This window comes from Phalaenopsis equestris, unplaced genomic scaffold (genome assembly GCF_001263595.1).
Source record: "Phalaenopsis equestris unplaced genomic scaffold, ASM126359v1 Scaffold000287, whole genome shotgun sequence".
Taxonomy (NCBI): domain Eukaryota; kingdom Viridiplantae; phylum Streptophyta; class Magnoliopsida; order Asparagales; family Orchidaceae; genus Phalaenopsis; species Phalaenopsis equestris.
This window is the reverse complement of record NW_018164729.1, coordinates 1,830,610-1,841,059: the sequence shown is the minus strand read 5'-3', so window position 1 is coordinate 1,841,059 and position 10,450 is coordinate 1,830,610. Positions and strand designations below refer to the sequence as shown.

At 30.4% G+C, this 10,450-nt stretch overlaps 1 long non-coding RNA gene across 2 annotated transcripts; it reads right to left on the bottom strand.

Annotated features, from left to right (window-relative positions):
- Positions 1–3,614: 3,614 nt before the first annotated feature.
- On the bottom strand, positions 3,615–10,334 carry LOC110025082. Of its 2 annotated transcripts, XR_002294082.1 has the most exons (4): positions 10,173–10,334; positions 6,179–6,293; positions 4,127–4,179; positions 3,615–3,980 (listed from the first exon to the last, which is right to left on the bottom strand). It is a non-coding gene; the product is annotated as an uncharacterized LOC110025082 (long non-coding RNA). The 2 variants fall into 2 exon arrangements; XR_002294083.1 differs by lacking the exon at positions 4,127–4,179.
- Between the last annotated feature and the right edge of the window lie 116 nt (positions 10,335–10,450).

Sequence of the window (10,450 nt, the reverse complement as noted above, 5' to 3'; positions counted from 1 at the left end):
ATATATATATATATATTTATTTATTCTTAAGACAATTACAACAAATATAATTCAAAATATATTAAAAAGTCATGCCATCTTAGGCTGAAAATTTAACTTATTTTTGTTATTAAATGATTTTTTGAAGGATGTATTTTACACAAGTTCACTACATCGTATTGTCACCAATACATATTTCACCATACTTAAACTATAGAATTTCTCTCTAATAGTAAAATGTGGAATTTACATTACTTGTTTCTTCACAAGGTGTAGGGTTAAAGCTTGAGCAAGCTCGGACTTAACTAGCACACGACTCGTTCAAAATTAATTTTATTTAAAGTGGTTCGTGTTTGAAATTGCCGGTTAACAGTGTGTTCGTGTTTGACTCAATTTACATAATTCTTATTCACGCTTGACTAGAAATTTGTTCATTTAAATTTATTAGAAAAAAAGATATAGTGCATTAGATTTAGACTCGCATAAAATAAAAGACACAAAACCATATAAACACTTGATTCACGGTGATTTAAACTTTAATATAAATAAATAAGTACATACATAATATATAATCTTGTTATTTCAAGCTAAAAAGAGCAAAACACGATTGAACAAACAGTTGTTCATGTTTAGCTCATTTATAATTCAAGTTTAAAAAACTAGTTCACATTCAACCCACTTACTTAACGATAATGAATAAACAATTCAAACACGAGCTACTTAACAAGTCAAACACGAATTACTGGTAAACAACAAGTTTTAATGACAGCCCTAATAAGGTGTACATTAAGCTCCACAACTCAACAACATATAACACACATACAAGAGAAAAAATTCATAGACACAATGATTTGATACTTGGAAAACAAGGAGAAAATCTTTGGATGTATATAGTAATCCTAAGTAAGCTAAAAATTAGGGCGCACAGACAGACACACACACATATGATCAATCAGAGTGTCCATGGTGTGGGGAATCAGCGAAGGTGGGCTTTAATGTGGTCAAGATGGACAACCTGGCCACTGGCTATAAACAATAAAACCCCGTGCAGAGCAATCCACGCCACTCTCACGTGCCTCGTCCTCTATTCCCATCATGGAAGGAAGTGTTAGGAAGGATGCAAAGTTAAATGATTTTCTTATTAAATATATTAAGCAACATTTACATACATACCACTTAACTCTTATATATTTACACATCTAACCTCTAAATTTCATTTTTTTTTTTTATGCCTTATCTTAACTATACATGAAATCATGCATTTTAGTTTACAAAAGTTAAAATAGTGGTAGTTTTTATGTAATATGATGTATAAATGTAATAAATTAAGTTTAGAGGTAAGATATGTAAATACATGAGAATTGGAGGGTATGTATGTAATTGCCCATGAAGTTAAAGAGGCTCCCAGCGGCTCCCTGAATTTTCTAACTCCATTTTCCACGCATTATGCCGTCCAGATTGTATTTTCTTTTTCTTCCATTAGTTCAATCTCTTTCTCTCTCTTCTCTCTCTCTCTCTCTAGTTTTTTCTAGTGAGATAAAATAAAGGATAAATTATTATGTGCAGACGACTGAATATACATATACGTACAATGATGAATAGAAAATTCACAACATCATCACAAATTTATGTATATACGACGTGTCCTCATTTACTACTATCCATGCATGCAATATCTGTACGTAATAATTTGGTACAATAAAATAGTTTAATTTTTTCACTAAATTCTTTGAAGCAAATTACAATTGGAAATAATTATTTATTTAAAGGTAAATAATTATCTTTTTTTTTCATGTAGAACAAAACTCAGATTCTACAACTTTGAAATTCTTCACTTTGTTTCCGGCGAATTTGCTATGCATTTTAATAGAAATAAATAATTGTTATTAACAATAATTAATTACATTAGCTAATAACATAGGTAGAAAGAAGAATCTATTAATTAAGTAATGTATCTTTAATTAATCCAAATTACAGTTAATAAACTTGATGAAATCCTCATTGATCACTGATAGTGGCAGGGTAAGCCATAGACTCAAAAAAAGGTTTGAAAATTGTAATTAGTAAATAGAGACCATTTATTATAATGAAAACAAAAACTTGAGTGCCATTCATAGTGCAGAGGCAAATAAGGGGGTGTCAAATTGGGTCCATGGATTGTGATCAGTTCTAGCAGGAAATTGATCCGACCTGAAAATAATTGACCCGAAACTATCCCAAACATTAATTAACCTGCCAACCAAAACTTGACTCACATAACCCATTTAACATAAGGAATAACATATGTCCAGGTCAACGTTAGGTTAAATGTGAGATCAATTTCGAGTACATCTTGCATAAAATCCTGATTTACGAGTCAATTTTGGGTCATTTTTTAGTTGGCGGGCCAACTCAAATCTGACCAAAAAATATCAATTGATTAAGATTGTAAACCCGATTTTTTTATGTTGGGTTTGAGTCTTGTTAACGTGTCAAGTCAATTTTTAGCACCCCTATGATAAAATGCCATTGATGCATTTATCAGCAATGAATTTAAATCCATTTAAGCCAACTATAATTTTTTATAAAAAAGATTATAAAATAATCATGAATAAAACACTTTTAAAAACCTATATATTTTTTAAATAAACAACTACCCATCAAAAGTACATTTGATTCTAAAAAGTAACTTCTCATTATAGAAAATTTCAAAAAATCTAACAATAGTCTTAGAATAAAATAGTGAGAAAATTATCTCAAATAACCCTTGGTTAATCCTATTAATATAGATAATTATCAAGTAAACTAACTAATGTTTTTCTTAATTATATATCCTATTAAACTCAAAATTATCAACATCATCATTATCATCATTAGTCTCATCCTAATTTTAAGCAAGCTAATACAAAACTCCCTTTTTTTTCATTCATTTACATGCAAATTTTAATTGCGATTATAAACATATTCTGCATAAATCTTTAACTTCAATTCACATTATCTTAAGTCTACTCATTAAGCCTAGAAATTATATCTACACTTTTTTTTTATGTTTTTACATTATTTACACTTACTAACACTTGTGTTCACTTTTTAAAAAATAGCAATGGTGGTATTTTAGACGTGATGTTAACGATTTGAGTGATCTGTATGTAAATATGAACGTTTAGGTAGGTAAATACATAAAAATTGTATGGTATATATGTAAATGCAGCAATAGTTTATTCATGTAGAAAAACAAGCAAAATACAAAAAGTGGACTATTCAGCTTCCATATCATCTTCCAAGATGCTATCAACTCTAACCACCAAACTTGTACAAATTGGAAATTAGCTGGAAGACCCATCTTTCACTATCATTCACCACATGGAGCAAAAATACATAAATAAATAAAAGAATAGGCCAAATTATATAAATTTCAATATCATTGAAAACTTAAATATTGATAGATTCAAGGTTGAACAGTAACTTTTACACTGCAAATTTGGAGCTCAGATTTGTAATAATGAATAAGAGGGGGGCTATTTTACCTTTCAATTGGGAGAGAAACTTAAAAAGTTTGAAAGCAGAAATCACACAAATAACAACTGAAGCTGCATGAAAATATGTTGACAAAAAATATGTTGTATAAATGATATTTTTTTCAAAATAATTGTGGATATTATTATAAACTTTTTTTTTTCTTATTTAAAAAGGTTACACAACAACAAAGCAAATGTCACAAAGCATTTGGGGCAGCGGTAAGGTGATGGTGCTGGCACTCCACCACACTTATGATGTTTGGAAAAACACATTTATAAAAAGTTGTGGTGAGAAGTTGCATTTTGCAACCTGACCCGGCTAAATGTGGTGGATATCAGAAAGTTGCAATTTACCTTTTTGAAAAAAAAATTTGTAATAACCACTGCACTTTTTTAAACAGTTTCTTCTGCAAAAGCTTCATAATTGCTTCTTCAAACATCTACAATTGCCCCAAACAGATCCTAAATTTAGTTCTTAGAGGCTGTTACTGATCACAAAAACTTCTGCAAAAAAAAAAAAAAACAATAAGATAGTTGTAGTCGAATAGGACCGTGGTTGTTGTCTTTAAAGTAAAGTGGTGAAAAAGCTGTCCTAAATATACCCATAATCACAGTAAGCATTGATGTTTGTTTTAGAGTCAACAATGCACCTCATAATGGTGACGGTCAATCAATATATCCAGCCAAAAATTTGAAGATGATGCTGAAAAGTTTAGAAATACACATTTTTAATGCAACTATAATAATGTGATGTATATAAATCATTCAAGGAGTTTAATATTCTCCAATCATACAACACTAAATAAGCCGGCTTTCTTCAATTGGGAGTAAAAATAAAATACAAAAATTAAAAACAAAACAATAATGTAATGATCAAAATTTAATCGATAAAAATAGATCAAAGAAAGAAATTATCAAAATAAAGAAATATAAGCCTCGTCATAGTACAAGGAGATGAATTCATTCACAACTAGGAAGATAAATTTATACTTCACTCGAAAGAATCACAGATCCAATCTCTAAATACAAAACCGAGAATTGGAAGAAAAATTCTTATTCAGTCTAAAATAATAATCACACATCTCAAAATATTTATTTATAAATTACTCATCTCAAGATTAGTAAATATGATTAGTATATAATTAGACTAGTTTAATATTAGTTCATTCGAATTCAAAACGCAGAAGTACCTAAATTTCAAACATTCCACTAACAAGAGTTAACTCCATGGCAGCAATACAATAGCCTGCCATGTTTCAAACATTTAACTAACAAGAGTTAAACTCCATGGTATCAGTAAAATAGCACACCTTCGATGACCTCCTAACAACTATTTGTCTTTAGCATTTTCCTAACTGTAGGTCCCAATTTTGTCTAACAATAAAATATGAAAAAGAATTGAAAAAAAATATTAACATAACCGCATAATACCTCAATCGCATGCAACAAAAAACTTCTATGGCAACACCGAAGAAAAAGATAGGCAACATTATAGTCCCACATGCACTATACTATAATTTCCCATCAATCTACTCCCCACAAAAAAAGGGAAATTTACATATATAGCACACAATTCTTAGGTATTTACATATCTCACACCTAAACTTTCATTTTTTACATGGAAAGCATTTTGGTGCTTTAAATTTATGCATGAAAAGTTGTATTTCACTTTTAAAAAGTGGTCCTAGTGCTATTTTTGATGTGATATTAAAGATTTGAGTGCTATGTGTGTAAATATGAAAGTATAGGTGTGAACTATGTAAATACATAAGAATTGAGTGTTGTACATGCAAATGTCCCAAAACTTGAACCTTCAATATCACTATAACATCAACACAATAAAAATCATAAGTTGCACTTGAATTGAACTTAAGGGTTGAACTTGAAGTTATTCGAGAAACAAAGGAACATAATTAGGGTGTAAGTTCTGCACATCCTAAGAAATAATCCGCAAGTTATCATAAGCATATTGCTCACCAATAAACAATATATCATTCTTAACTTCATAGACACAAGTATGTCTGAAACTGCATAAAATTTAAGGTAAAATAAATAAACTTTGCAATTACAAATTTTTGAAGTAATGTTTTGACAAAATAAATAATGAAGCCACCCGAGATTGGCAGCCAAATGATGAAGCACGCTATAGAGATGTTTCCTGATGCTTGGTCTTCGTCAGCCCAGCACTAATGCTTTGGTTTGCACACTATATTAACTATTTGAGAAATTTACATACGTACCACACAATTCTTATGAATTTACGTATCTGACACCAAAAATTTGATATCCACATTCATAACACCTTGGTATCATAACTATATGCATGAAAAGGTGTATTTCAATTTTGAAAGTTAGTAATATTAGTAATTTTGTTGTAATGTAAGGTATTTGAGTGGTAGGCATGTAGATTTCAAAGTTTAGGTGTTAGATGTGTAAATATATAATAATTATGTGGTATGCATGTAAATGTCTCCCCATTGGATTACACACATCAACAGAACAGGAGATTTGTTTCCAAGGTTAAGTATTATCAATGGTATGATCCCCATATCACTGGATCAAATCATTCAGCAATACATTGTAGAGGAAGAGAAGGCCATTTTCAACATTATTGCATATCAGAGTACTAAAAAGAAGAAAAATATCATAACAAACAAGTAATTATGACACATTAATATGGCAAAATATTTGACCCAATTGACCTTTGGTAAATATTGCAAAGTATTTCTTGCCCATGAGACTTCGGATATTGTGGCCATTGATAATATGATGCTCAAAATTACATGGAAGCTGAGTAGTATTAAATGCATTACAGTCCTGAAAAAAACACTCGCATTTTTAGAGGATAGTTTACAATAGAAGTATATAATGCTGCTACTCAATGCTGACACCTGAAAAATACACTTGACACCACCACATGCACAAGAATAATGGAAATTACATGTTAGAATACAGAGACTAATATTTGGCAGAAAAAAAATTAAGTCGAATTAAGTCAACTTAGTGAGAAGGGCTAAAGATCATTCATTCTCAAAGTAAATTTTCAAATATGAATTCTATTAAATCTAACTTTTATGAAAAATGCAAAGAAGGTTTAGCTTCTAAAAGATTGAAAGAGAGCTTTAAACAAAAGCTATAATTAGTTCATGCGAATGTCTAGGGACCAACCCAATCCCATCTTTCGGCGACTCAATGTACTATGTATTGTTCATAGACGATTACATTAGGAAACATATAGATTTATTTGATTAAAAGTATATATGACGTATATAATGCCTTGTCGGATAAAAAATTTTAATTAAAAAGAAGACTAGTGTAAAAACTAAATTTTACAATGCCAAAATAATGGAGAATATGATGGCATTAGAAAATTACTACACTGCCAATGGGATACCTTTGGAGAAAATTATCACAAGATCAGCTCAACAAAATGGATGCAAAAAAAAATGAACAAAACTTTAAATAAGATTACCAAAAATAGGTGAGATTATATATAGCAACATAAAAATTGCTATTTATAAATCTAGCACCCACTTTCATCCATCCTTCAAATTCTCACTCAAATATCAAAATTCATGATAAAACCCCAACCCATATTTTTCTTTTTTTTAATCAAATTCTCAATTGTCTATCCGTGGTACGTGTAAATACATCGGTTTGGTAGTTCAAAAATATCACATGGTGTTAGATTTTGTAAATATCAATGTTTCAGGTGCCCTGTATGTAATTATCCCAAAATATTTTGGTTTGGTACAGTAAATACATCAACATATCTCAACAATCGAGGCCTATCTGAAGCTATATATTTAGGCTTTCTAAAAAGGCTTAGATTGCCAAAAAATGCACGTCTCACCTCTAAAAATTCTTTCTGCCATTGCTTTGTGCGTACATATAATAATAAAAGAGATAAACATAATCAAAAATGAAAAGTTGTCACTTCATTAGCTATGACATTGATGATTTTAAATACGAATTTTGGGATGATAGAAATAAAAATTAATCAGAAAAAAACATTATTTTCAAAGAAAGTGAAATGTACAAAGACAAGCTAAGCATGATTGAAAAGGAGATCTACACCACATAATATGTTGAATAAGAAAAGCAAGTTAATTTCACAAAAAATTAAAGCCATTAGAAAGTAAGTAGAATCAACCTTAACACAGTAAAGGACAATAGATCATAATGAATTCTCAACAATATTAATCATTATTCTCCTTCACTTTATTATTTGCTATTTACTTATAGAGTTCAGCCTGAATACTATGAAGAAATTGTATAAATTAAAGATTCATCAAAATGATAGTTATCAATGAGAGAAGAGATAGATTATTTCTATAAAAATTAAAAACCAAATATTGACTAAGCTATCTAAATAAACGAAAAGCTTTACTTTATTAAAAAAAAGGATCTACAGTATTAAAAGAGGTAAATTGGTAGCAAAAAGTATGAGGCAAGGCTGGTAGTGAAAGATTGCCAGACTGAAAATTTCTCGCTTATAGTTTAACCAACAAGTATATTGTTAGTATTGAGTATTGTAGCCACAAAAGTCTTGCTCCCAGAGCAAATGAATGTTAAAATTGCTTTTTTCTATGGAAGTCATTATATGGTTCAATCTAAAGATTCAGTACACAAAAACAAAAAAAAAAAAAAAAAAAAAAAAAATCGAATCTGCATGCTCAATAAAAACTACAAGTTGATTACACAAAATCAAATAACAAATTGATTGCAAAAAATCAAACAATGCATGTGCAATGAGAGTTTTTAGTCGATATACATCAAATACATGAAAGAAATGTTGACAGGATGTAAAGTAAATCATGCACTATCTAAAAGGTATGATTAATCACTCCTTAACTTTTAAAAGGGCAAATCTGAGACTACAAGGATATTTTGATACGGACTGTATAGAAAGCATGTGTGTAGAAGTGCTAATGCTAAATCTATTTCTCAGGTAATATTGGCACTAATTTCGTGCTATAGCTATAAAAAATAATGGCATTATCAATAATAAAGCTTGAATATGTATCTATCACCAAAGCCAACAAAGAGATAAACTAAAAGGTTTTCTAGAATAACTAAATCAATCATAAGAAGACATTTTCTCTATTTTGTTATAATCACAAGTGTCATTCACTTGACAAAACATGAAGAATTCTACCACCAAATAAAGCATAGGCAGCTTAAGCACCACTTCATATGCAACTTGTTTGAATATAATATCTTACAGCTCGTTAAAATCAACCCTGCAAATATACTTGCAATAGTGATACCCACTGAAAACTTGCAATTTTGAAAACCTCAATTAACAAACATCTATGAGTGAAGATATGGGGGTGTTGTACAGAGAGATGTTCAAACACACACCATTAAATGCATACATAATAAAATTTATCTCCCAACTGAGAAGTTGCTAAAATATGAATTACCAAACTCATAAGAGTTTCTTAAGTACACCTTTTACCCATCCCCTATAAATTTGTTAGCTATCATTTTTTACTTAACATTTACATTAAGATCTACTACCATCTACCTAATAAATTTAAGATTTTCACGCGCCACTTATAAGCACCATATAAGAAAAAGGTTATATGTGTTTAAGCATCTCACAACTACAAGCAGATAAAAAAAAAAGAAAGTAGATGAAGGAAAAGGATTTAGCTATCAGCCATAATAGAGATGAGCCATTACAACAACAAAAAGCCTTTATCCCACTATGTGGAGTCGGATACATGAATCCTTTTTCTCCATTGTGTCCTATTGACTGTCATATTCTCATTTAATTCTAATAAATTAAAATCATTTTTAATACAATATGCCCACGCCTTTTTAGGTCTACCTCTACCATTCTTAACAAAAGTCGATACTCTCCTAACCGGATCATCAGACTTTACAAAAGTCTCCAAACCATCTAAGACGACTCTCTCTACTCATGTCTGCCACTAGAGCTACTCCAATCCTTTCAAAGATACAATCGTTTTGCTACCTCTACCTTTCTAAACAAAATCGAGAGAAACCTTTATAGTAAAAAAAATAAAAGAAAATAATCACGCACAGCCAAGTAGAGAAAGTAACATCTTTATGTATTCATCTCCTCATTCAACCCTTATCTTTGTAGCAGGTGGATATGTTCCTTATTCCTTATTAACATGAGAAAATGATATCTTCATCTTTATCTTTGCATGTGTGAAAAAATCTTTAAAATGGTCCTCTTATAGCTTAGTGAGATATTTGATCTCAGCGAGACCATACACGTAAGTGAACATCACCAACTACGTAACATTATATCTTATGATTGCAATTTTTAATGGAAAAATAGATCTTTCACTGGTAAATATGAAAACATTTCTGGACTAATTCTCCCCTGTTTCTTCTGTTAATCATACCTATTTCGGTGATAAAAAGTTTGCAATTTACAGATAAATATGTCTTAAGAATCCGGATTTGCAAGACCTACATGAATTGAATATGCCCACATCAAAACTTTTAAGTTAAATTAAACGGAGTTGGCAATATATCGGCAGCAGAACTGGATCAGGCCCAAACTATTTTGTTTCATGGATCAACACTTAACTGATTAGAGAAAAAGGTATCTCTAAATGGGAATTTCTATTAAAAAAATAAATACTCAATCAAGTAGCAGAACTGCAGAACAGACAACAAACCCTAATCCCTCTGCAAAACCACGACCACACAAACCTGCGAGCCCTTGCACACAGCCATGGTTTCGATCTCCCAACGATAACTCTCTAGGCCAGCTTCAGTGGTGCCATGTCGCCTCGTCCCCCAAAAGCCCCACCTTTCCCACTAGAAGAGCTCCGCTCGCTAAAACCACCTTCAACTATACACGTGCATACCACACATTTTATGTATATATATATATTCTAAAATCAAAACATTCATATATATATATATAGTATATAAATGTTTAAAATAATATAAAAAATATTATCACCGCCGTTTTATTGTTAAATATG